This window comes from Miscanthus floridulus, chromosome 10 (assembly GCF_019320115.1).
Source record: "Miscanthus floridulus cultivar M001 chromosome 10, ASM1932011v1, whole genome shotgun sequence".
NCBI classification, from domain to species: Eukaryota; Viridiplantae; Streptophyta; class Magnoliopsida; order Poales; family Poaceae; genus Miscanthus; species Miscanthus floridulus.
In genome coordinates this window covers 44,453,922-44,465,301 of record NC_089589.1, presented here as the reverse complement: position 1 = coordinate 44,465,301, position 11,380 = coordinate 44,453,922, and the positions used below count along the sequence as shown (strand labels likewise).

At 48.0% G+C, this 11,380-nt stretch overlaps 1 long non-coding RNA gene across 1 annotated transcript; it reads right to left on the bottom strand.

Moving 5' to 3' along the window:
• Positions 1–5,052: 5,052 nt before the first annotated feature.
• Positions 5,053–6,651, bottom strand: LOC136485400 (uncharacterized). The gene is made up of 5 exons (XR_010766439.1): positions 6,507–6,651; positions 6,244–6,417; positions 5,781–6,169; positions 5,478–5,687; positions 5,053–5,364 (listed from the first exon to the last, which is right to left on the bottom strand). It is a non-coding gene; the product is annotated as an uncharacterized lncRNA (long non-coding RNA).
• Between the last annotated feature and the right edge of the window lie 4,729 nt (positions 6,652–11,380).

Here is an 11,380-nt window from a genome sequence, read left to right as displayed (position 1 = left end):
CTGTGAGGTGGAAGCAGAAGTCTGTGGCGAGGTGCCAGATGAGGACGCTCTCGTCGAACGGCCGCTCCAGGCTCCAGTTGAGGATGTCTCCGCAACCCTCCCGGTTGAGAGTCCACTGGCCCCGGTTGTCGTTGGAGTCTCTGTAGGTGGCCATGTCTTTGATGTGATGCTCCGTCCACGCTTTGGCGATGTAGCCGTGGACGAGCTTTGTGATGTCGCTCGACGACTTGACGGCTTCATACACCAGAGCTGGTCTATGTAGTCCTTGCAGACAAGCAGGGTGGCAAGCCTCCTGAGCTTCCTGTGCTTCTTGTTTCGATTTAAGTACCCCATGAGGTTGCACTGGGCAACTTCATCTGGCCATTGGCCCTTGCCGTTGTCAATTCGTCCTGTTTTTTCTGTACTCGTCCCAAAATGCGTAATAATAGGTAGAAACTCCAGAACAACTGTAAGCAATATCAAGGTAAATGTGACAATGGCATCTGTATGGTCATTGGAACGAATGATTTATGTGGCTAATAGTACCGTTGCCACTAATATCATCAAGAATGCGCAGCTGGTTACTGCAAATCGTAGGATGCGAATCCAGGCAAGTACAATCCGGGAGTAAACCAAAAAACCTATCTCTAATATTGATGATGTTCATCTGCGACACCTGTGGTTCCTTGGTGTAGAGTCTATCAAACGTCACAGAGAGGCCATACCGTACCAAGCGATGTGCTTTGTCTGCTGGATCATGCACCAAGGCTTTGAGGCAGCTAAGGCGAATCAAATGATGAGGTGTAAGGTCCACGAATAGATCGTAGGGCTTCCAAACTTCATCGTCTTTGGGAGCGGCCAATGGGAATATGTGGCCCTCCTGAAAATACCTCGTTGCATCTCGAACGTACTTTTTTTGAGACGAGCTCAGGCTACGAACTTGTTCCGAACGAGAAGAGTTCCAAAAAAAATAAAATAAAATGTCTATTGGAGCATCTTGAAGTTTTGTAAAATAACTCCCTATCTTGATTTTTTTAGCAAAAAAAAAGGAAAAAGTCCTCTCTAACAATTTTGTAACGAGCTCCTTAAAAATTTAAAAAATGTTGTTAAATATCTTCTCTAACTCCTAAGCGCGTATTTAGTTGCCCAAATTTTGGAATTTGGGCTACTGTAGCACTTTCGTTTTTATTTGACAATTAGTGTTCAATTATGAACTAATTAGGCTCAAAACGTTCATCTCGCAATATCCAACCAAACTGTGCAATTAGTTTTTTTTTCGTCTACATTTAATGCTCCATGCACGTATCACAAGATTCGATGTGATGGGTACTGTAGCACTTTTTGGGAAAAAATTTTGGAACTAAACAAGGGCTAAGTTTCCGAGGCCGGGAGGAAATGCGTATCCGCTCCTCATATGACGTTTTTCTTGGGAGATCGGAGGAAATTGGGCGCATGAGTAATTTAAAAAAATAAAGGGTCTCGCGTGAGAAACAGATAAGAGAAAGAAACTCCTTCCTCCGTTCCAAATTATAAGATGTTTTGGCATTTCTAGATTCATAGCTTTTGCTACGCACCTAGATATATAGTATGTTTAGATACATAGTAAAAGTTATGAATCTAGAAATTCCAAAATGTTGTATAATTTGGGAAGAAGTATTAAAAGGTTTGATTGGTTATAAATAGTTGGGGATTATCAATGCAAAATCGTTTAGAAAGGTAGCTAGTCTAGTGTCAGTGTTTTAGAAACCGGACTAGTAAATTTATACGATTGTCGCACTGCTCTAGGAAGATGATTGTGGCATCCAAAAGACACAAGGATGTATACTGGTTCAGGCTAGAGCCCTACGTCCAGTCTCAGAGATGATCGAGTGCGTGTTCTTCGCTTGAATGCTCTGAAGTTCTAACAATGGGGGGTGCAAGAATGGTAAAAGAGGTGGTAGCTTCAGGAGCCCTACTACTATGATGAATGAATGGAATGGTAGAGGATCTAGAATGAGTGCTCAAGATATCTGGAGAGGGTGCCCTAGTTGTCCTTATATAGAGTTCGGGGTCAAGGCATATACAAAGAGGAGGTTCTCCCGACCGAAGGGTCGAGAGCCTAAGGGAGGGCCTAGCTAACTTGGGGTGCAAGCTATGCCTATCTTGTGGAGTACGTCCGAGCATGGCCATCGTCATGATCTTGTGGCCACGTCGCATCAGGGTGTGACGTGGTGCTACTGTGCCGGCTGTGTTGGCACTGTAGACACGATGGTGGTTCGCCAGCCATCCTGCACAATGAGGTGTCCGTCATGGTCTTCGTCATCGACTCCTGGTTTCCAGGGGCGTCTTACCCGGAGTAGGTAGCCACCCTGGGTCATCGATCGTCGGGTTCAATGCGTTAGTCCGTTCAATGCGGTAGGTGGTCGTCGTGTTCCGCTTTGCCAGGACGTCCTGTGTTGTGGTACATTACCGCTGAGCCTTACCGTGTCAGTGTGCCGTGCATCGGGGTTTGCAACCCAAGCAAAACCGAGTAGTCTCATCGACGTTGTACTAGTCCACCTTTGGGAGGGTCTCGATCCTCCTGACCTCATGCGGGCATCTGACGTTGGCTGTGCCCCCTCCATAGTTCGCCATGTGGCGCGGGGGCCTATAAGTAAAGGTTCTTCTACCATTTGAGCCGCTTATGGTTGTGACTCCAATTCCCCCTAGATTTCCCCAAAAGGCTGGGTGTCGAGAAGGTGAGGAGGCGAGAGTAACGTTGTTCGAGGAGAACCATGTGGTTCTCGTTATGCGTCCCACCGGGGATCGCTTACGATGGCTGGAGCCAGTATTGTTCCTTCAGCGGTCGGTGCAAGAAGGGAACTTGCGAGCAGGGGAGTGAGAGGTGCCTCGGGCCTCCATGTCGCGAGGGTCAGACTTGCGGGTCCAGCTTGAGGTTGCTGGTGGGTTCTCCTCGTATTGATGATGCGAGGAAATGCTTCCTCGACCTCTACGCGTATAGTCGTGAGGTTTTCAGCGACCGTGCAATGGCTCGTAGGTCTTAGACCTTCTGTCTCTTCCGCGTGACCGAGCCGTGATCATGTTTTGGGTTTTGCATTGCACATCACCCCGACCTCTTGCTTCGTTGATCTCTCCCGAAGAGGTCGTGGATCCCTAACGGTTTATGAGTCTCCGGAGTAGGCCTTAGGTCTGGGACCTGGGTCGCAGGGTAGAGTTGGTCAGGGCCAAGCCCTGACCTCTTTCGAGGTTACGGGAACCCAACTCCGTTTTCCCTGGCATCCTTGTCGACCCCGAGAGGTCATGTTGTCTTGTTACATGCGGGTTTGGTTTCGCCCCAAGCGAGAAGAGGCATGTCCACCGTAACCACGTAGTCGGAGCGGTGCGCCTCATCGCGGTCTATGGGTAATTTGAGTGGGATCCGATATCCTCCCCAGTCGACATAGAGTTCGACTGTGCCTCATGTGAGACATCCCAAAAATCGTCGGCCGTCAATCCCATTGGTCCCCAACCCCTGCCGCAGCGGCCATAGTGCATGATGGCTCCCAACCAGAGGGGTCAACCCTGGAGACTTCGAAGCGGATGACTACAACACAGAAAAAGATGGTCATGTGGCTCCGCACCACCGATTAGAGCCGTGGGGGCCTATCTCCTTCCTGCTCCTATCCTTTTTGTGGCCTCGATCCCTTCTAAGAACTGGTCCATGGGTGGATTTCCTAAGTAGGACGTGCGCGGCGTGCCCTGCCGGCCCGCTCACGGCATCCGCTGCGCGCGACGACAGCGGCATGCATGTCGCGGTCGGTCGCTCGGCCGCAGTGGAGCGGATAAGGGCTGGTTGCGTCGGAGCGCACGGAGCCGTGCAGCTGTGTGGACTCCGGCGGCCGAGCTGACAGCACGACCCGGTCGTACCCGTCGGGCTCGTTGGACAAGACGACGCATGTGTGGCGCGTGAGAAGTTCACGTGGATACGGTTCGACTTCAACCGCGACGGTTCGTGACGTGGGCCTTGGGATGGGGGTTCCAGAGGACGTTCCATCAATAATACTGTGGGCTCAGGAAATAATAACATGATCTTGGGATAAGCAATTCTTCTTTTCTTTGGGGTTCTCAAATGCTTACTGAAACCATATGACATGAAGAGAGTTAGCAACTTAGCCTCAATAATACTGTGGGCTCTTCTGGCTCAGAGAAAATTGGCGAGATTAGTTATCTTCAGGAACACGTACGAGCGCGCGGTAACTCAGTATATATCACTACTGGATTCAGGTTCTTTGGGCAAAGGCCAGATTGCACTCGGCGAAGCCTTTGTCGAGTGCGGCACTCGGCAAAGAACACATGACAAAAAATTGATCGGCAAAGCCCTCTTTGCCGAGTGTTTTTTATCAGGCACTCGGCAAAGAAAAGCGACCGTCACGGCGTTGGTCCCGTTGACGGTCACTTTGCCGAGTGCCAACCCTGCAGGAACTCGGCAAAGATTTTTTATTTTTTTTTTAAAAAAAATTCTTTGCCGAGTGCCAACCCTTCAGGCACTCGGCAAAGAGTTTTTATTTTTTTTTACAAAATTTCTTTGCCGAGTGCCAACCTGCAGGCACTCGGCAAAGACTTTTTTTTAATTTCTTTGCCGAGTGCCCTCTGTCCGGCACTCGGCAAAGTTTGAATTTTTTTTTTAAAATTTCTTTGCCGAGTGCCAGGGCACTCGGCAAAGTTTGAATTTTTTTTTAAAAAAATTTCTTTGCCGAGTTCCCTCTGTGCGGCACTCGGCAAAGTTTGAATTTTTTTTAAAATTTCTTTGCCGAGTGCCCTCTGCCCGGCACTCGGCAAAGTTTGAATTTTTTTTAAAAAAAATTCTTTGCCGAGTGCCCTCTGTCCGGCACTCGGCAAAGTTTGATTTTTTTTAAAATTTCTTAGCTGAGTGCCATGGTCACAGCACTCGGCAAAGCTGAAAAAATGGTTTTCTGGACACCCATTTTCCTAGCTTTACCGAGTGTTGTGACCATTGCACTCGGCAAAGGGGTCCTTTGCCGAGTCCAACACTCGGCAAAGTGACCCAAAACTGCAATTTTTAATTTTTTTTTACATTCCATCATGATAAATAAATTCATACAAACATATATCACATATATATCTCATCCATCACATATATATCTCATCCATCCACACATCCATCCGCACATATCACATCCATCACAATATATATCACATATATAATAATAAGTGCTCAAGTCCATCCAAATAAATCCACAAGTCCATTAAAGTTCACAAGTGCATCACAAGTATATCACAAAGTGAACAACAAATGAAAAAAAATACAACGTGCACTCATCTCGGTCAAGGCGACTGTGGTGAAGGCCCAGCTCCATCATTCGGAGGTGCATGAGGTGGATTATTCGAACCACCGTCATATGGAGACTGCACAAAAGAGAAAAGATTGCATGTGAGACAAGATTATTTGGATAGCTAATCTAGGAAGGTAGAGCCATACAAGCAAAGCATAAGCGAAAGTAAAAAACTTTCATACTCACAGGAGTAGCTGTAGCTGCAGGACGCAGAGGCGGAGGTGGAACCAATAGCCCAGGTGGCAGAGAGAAGCCCACACGTTGCCCAAGTCATTGTAGGAACTCCGTAATGTCTGTCAGCCTCTGCGCCTAGGCCTGCCGCTCGGCTTCCAGCTGGGCCGCCATCCTCTGGTGCCCGGCCTCCAGCTCTAGACGTTGCCTCATTTCTTGTTCCAGCTGGACATGTAATATTTTAGTCCAATATTTTAGTAATGCAAAGCTAATTAAGGTGTGTAAAGATCAATGTGTGACGAGTAAAACAGGAATAACCTCGAGTGCGTCGACCTAGTGCTGTGCAGGGGTCGACCGTGTGCGAATGGCTGGGCTCTCGCTCGTGCTCTGTGCTCGGATCTGGGAGAGAGAGGGAGTAGAGGCCGTGTCGATGACGCCGCCGCCAAGCCAGAACTGTCCATGCTTCTTGCCTTGCCCCGCCCTCATGACGGCCTCTCCATTAAAGTCCTGGGTGATCGGATCGTGGTCTGACCCATGGAGCGAGCTCGCCACCTCAGTGTACTCACTGATGCGGGAGTGGATGCTCGGGTTCATGTATGCCTCGGGCGGGTCCTCCAGGTTGAAGGAGACGTCGGACGTCGCCTTGCCCTTGTGGGCCATACACCATGCCTGGAAGTCCGAGCAAACCTGGCCACTATGTGACCCGACTGGAAGAAAGACAGCACGATGATTAGAAATCAGGCAGAACTGAGCGTCACAATAGATAAATAAATTCGCGTACCCATGCTTGTTTGTATCCGGTGAGGCTGCGACTGCCTTGATGGTGTGCTGGACCTTGCATCTGCAAACGACGGTCCCGGGTATCCCTATGCATCTTGAGGTACTCCTCCGTGAACCACCTGTCCACCATCATCGCCCAGCACTCGGGATACGCTTGGCACCACCAGGGAATTATCTACATGTCATCAAGTATTGGACATATAAGAAGATTAAATTAAACCAACTTAATCTCAAAACGAATCAATATTGATGTTCTTCATTTACCTCAAGGTACTGCTCCCGGATCAGCTGCATCTCTCTTGCGTCTTTCTTGGTTTTCCTCTCTCCAAGCTTCGACCCATAGTAGGTTACGATGGCCTGGATGCGCACCTCGTGATGCATGTCGGAGACGAGTTTTTTACAGGCTTTGGTAGTCACCTGCTCCGCCCTGACCTCAAATCCCTCCTCGCATATGTAATAAGTCTGCATACAAAAGCGATGTATCCATTCATTATTTCAAGAAAAGTCCAATGAATGCGACGTATTGAGCAATGTTGTGTGAGGGAGACTTACCCAAAGCTCTGCCTTCACCCGCGCTGTCTTGTTGGGGTACTCCGCATCGGTGGAGACGGCGTAGTGGTCAAACGAGTAGGCCGGCTCCGTCTTCGATGCATACGTGACAATGCTGGGGAAGTGTTGCTTGCACAGAATACCCAGGATGCCGTTGACTAGCCATGTGTTACCACCCGACACAACCACCCAGTTCCTGCACAAGTGATTAAGAAAAATTATTAGTTTTATTTCATCATATCATATGAAGTAGTGGTGACAACATATAAAGTCACTTACTTTTGCCCTTCGGGGCGAATCACTGGGCGTTGGTGAGGAAGCGGAACATGTGGAAGGCTCGTGGGACCTCGCAAGTAGACACTCGAAGAGGAGTCGGAGGAAGCGGAACCCGTGTCTGCCGCCACCAACTCGTCGTCCTCGTGCGGCCCCTCCTCCTCGTCCGTCTACCGAACCAGCTCATCGTCTGACTTGTCCATGGGCGCCACCTCGTCCTCGGCTCCTCCTCACATGGCGTGGGAGGAGACGGCCCCCTCCTACGTCTGGCAGTCCTCCTCCTCCTGTTCGATCCCTCCGCCGCCCCCTCCGCCTCCTCCTGCAGCCGGCGTGGTCTTTGGTATATCGAGTTCACGGACCTATAACGGTCGCCCGCCATCTTTGTTTAATCACCTGCAACAAAAACGAAAAACAAGACGTAATTAGAAATAGGTGAAAAATGAACAAAATATAATTACAAAAAACATAGTAATACATGTATTAGAAATATTTGCAAAAATGAACAAAACATAATTACAAAAAACATAGTATTACATGTATTAGAAATAATCTTCATGATTCAGATTAGCTGGATCATAGGTCTCGTCATCACTGTCAACATTGTCCAACTCATCAACACTATCCGAAGGAGGAATGTTATCTTCATTGTCATTGCCTAAACGTAATCGCTCAAGCATTTGTATGTCCTTCAGATTTCACACCTCATCTCCAGCGTCCTCGTCATCATCCCTTTCATTGTCTACTTCTATTCCTATCTCTTCGGTTAAGTCTATGTCAAACCTTTCTTGTAGTCTCTCTTCTTGATAGAACTCCCGATCATATGTGTTTGGGTTAAAGTTGTAATCTTCATCATTTAGGACAGGTAGTTTACCATGTGGCGATACCTTGTGCACAATAGACCAACCCTTAAGATGCTCGGCGTCTTTGCACGCGTATGACGTATAATAAACCTGGACGGCCTGTTGAGCCACAATGTAGACATCTTTTCCTAGATAGACGGAATCCTGTTGAATCTCGACTAGCCCAAGCTTAGGGGTCCGTCTCGTTACTCCAGGATGAAACCAGTGGCATTTGAATATGACAGGAGTTAGAGGTTTGGAACCATAGAATGATAGTTCGTAGATTTCTTCAATTCTTCCATAATATCAAGTCCATCAGTGCTGGACGTAACAACTCCGCTATTTGTGGTTTTTCGATTGGACCGACTCTGCTCGTAACTTGCTATGTGAAAACGATATACATTCACGTCATAACCGGTAAATGACTTGACCCTAACGGCACAGCCGTTTGCAACCTGTCTCAGCTCGTCACATATAGACATATCAGTTTGGGCTTTCTGTTTGAACCAACAAATGAAATCGGGGCTCCCTGGTCCTGCACCCCATGAAAGAAGGGTATCATTTTCTTGCGGGGTAGGTTGCCTTGATCCATGCCAGGATTGATGAAGAAATTCCCTATACCAACGAGAAACAAGGGGGTTAGACAAAGAAACAAGGACATATGGCGAAATAAAACAAGTTCGTTTAGAACTTACCCAATGAACGGTTGCACCTCGACAAGGTTGGTCAACACATATAGCATGATACTGCACCACTCTTCATTTTTCAATTGCTTAGTGGTTGATGCACTTGCGCTTCCGAGCTGCCCTTGGAAAAGGCTGAGGTTCGTTTCATTTTCGCCAGCATTGTAACGAGGGGGTGGATTATAAACGCTAGGAAGTTTCTCAGTGTAGTATTTCTCTGTGAAGTTCGACACCTCCTCTAGAATGTATGCCTCTGCAATGGAAGCCTCAATTTTGGCTTTATTTCTACATTTTTTGCGAAGAGTCTTTAGACATCTCTCGATTGGATAGCACCAACGGTTCTGCATGGGCCCCCCATCTGTGCCTCATACGGGAGGTGCACAATCAAATGCTGCATCGGCAAGAAGAAGCCGGGTGGAAAGATCTTCTCCAACTTACAAAGCAACACGGGTGCCGCTTTTTCCAAGTCATCAATGACGGTCCGAGATAGCTCCTTGGCACAAAGCTGGCGAAATAAGTAGCTCAACTCTGCCAACACTTGCCAGACGTGCTCCGGGACATAGCCTCGAACCATCGCCGAAAGAAGCCGCTCAATCCATATGTGGTAGTCATGACTCGTCATCCCGTTTACTCGTAGAATGCCTAAGTTCACTCGCCTCTTTAGATTCGCTGCATACCCATCAGGGAACATTAGCGTCTTGATCCATTCAAGTACTTCCCTCCTTTGGTCCTTTTTTAAGATGAAATCGGCCTTAGGCCTTCTCCAGGTCTTACCACGACTAGGAGGTTGCATCTCTTGATTTGGTCTATCGCACAATGTTGCCTAGTCCACTCTAGCCTTAGGGTTGTCCTTAGACTTTTCAGTGTCCATGAGTGTTGCCCAAAGTGCCTCGGTGACATTCTTTTCAGTGTGCATTACATCAATGTTATGTGGCAGAAGAAGGTCATCGAAATAGGGGAGCCTCGTCATGCCTGAGATATGAGTCCACATATGTTGCTCACCATATCCCACAAAACCACCTTCTTCATTAGGCACAAGAGCATCTATCTGAGCATGAACCTCGGCACCAGTCATCATCTGCGGTGTAGGGTTTGTCACTTTGACACCTTTCGTAAAGTTCTTGATGTCTTGTCTGAATGGATGGTCAAGAGGTAGGAATTGACAATGTCTGTCGAACGACGAATACTTGCCACCCTTCTGCAACCAAATGAACCTCACACCTTCCTTGCATATTGGGCATGGGAACTTCCCGTGAACACACCAGACGCAGAATATCCCATACGCCAGGAAGTCATGCACGGAGTAGTGGTACCAAACGTGCATTTGAAGGTTGTCTTTGTAGCTCGATCGTATGTCCATACCCCTTCGTCCCAAGCACGGACCAATTCATCAAACACGGGCTCCATGAACACACCCATATTACTCCCTGGGTGTCTAGGAATTATCAACGACAAGAATACGTTATGTCATTGAAAGGAGACACCAGGGGGGAGATTAAGGGGGATAACGAAGACGGACCAACATGTGTATGGGGCAGCCATCATTCCATAAGGATTGAACCCATCTGTTGCCAGCGCGACACGTACATTATGAGCCTCATCTGCTTTTGTCACGATGTTTGTCATTAAAGCGGATCCAAGCTTCACCATCGGATGGATGTACCATCTTGTCAGGATTGTACCGTTTGCCATTTTTGTGCCATGTCATCTGTTTCGTGGATTCCTCGGTCATGTATAGCCGTTGGATCCTCGGTAGGAATGGAAGGTACCATAGGATTTTTACGGGATCATAAGTTGCCTCTTCTAGCCATCATCAGAGTCTACCTCCAGGTACCTGGAGGATTTACACTTTGGACAGAACTTTGCATGCTTATGTTCTTTCCTAAATAGGACGCACCCCTTCGGACAAGCATGTATCTGCTCATACGGCATCTTAAGTGCTCGAAGGAGTTTCTGTGACTCGTACATGCTCTTTGGCAGAATGTGGCCCTCCGGATGCAGGGTGCCAATCACGGCCAACATCTTATCGAAGCCAGGTCGACTCAAGTTTAACTCGGACTTCAACCCCATTAAGCGTCCAATGACATCCAGTTGACACACCGTTGACCGATCGTGAAGGGGTTTCTGTGCTGAGTCCATCATGTCATAGAACGCCTGTGCGGCTGCCTCCGTCTCCTCCTTCTCACGTCCCTCATCGATCTGTCCTTGGTGAAAGTCATCTAACATGTCTGGTACCCCGACATTAGCATCAAAAGCCTCCACCCGTGGTCTCACCACCTCCTCTCTCATACGATGGGCTTCACCATGGTGGACCCACCGGGTGTAGTCCGGCGTAAATCCATTCTTCACAAGATGTTTACCCATTTCCACCTTGTTTACCCTCCTCCTATTTCCACATTTGCTGCAGGGACACAAAACTAGGCAATGTCCTTTACAGCCTTGCCAAATGCACTGTTCAAGAAAGCATCGGTCTTGTTCATCCATTCTGTGGTGTAATCACTATGTCTTCTCCAGCCCGTGTACATCCACTGATGGACATCCATCCTCTAACATATGTATCAGCGAGTAATGTAACCATCAATTGCATCTACGTGGTGTTTCTACTATCTAATAGGTGAGGATAGGTCCTAATCCCACCCGCGGATGCGTAGATGAGGTTAGTTTCCATGCTCTACTCCTATCCGTGATAGAATTTCGGTAGCACCTCCCCGCTGTTCTCCAGATACACGTCCTGCCAAAGAAGAGTGCGTATCCGGAGAACAACAGGGAAGTGATGCCGAAACTCTGTCTCGGA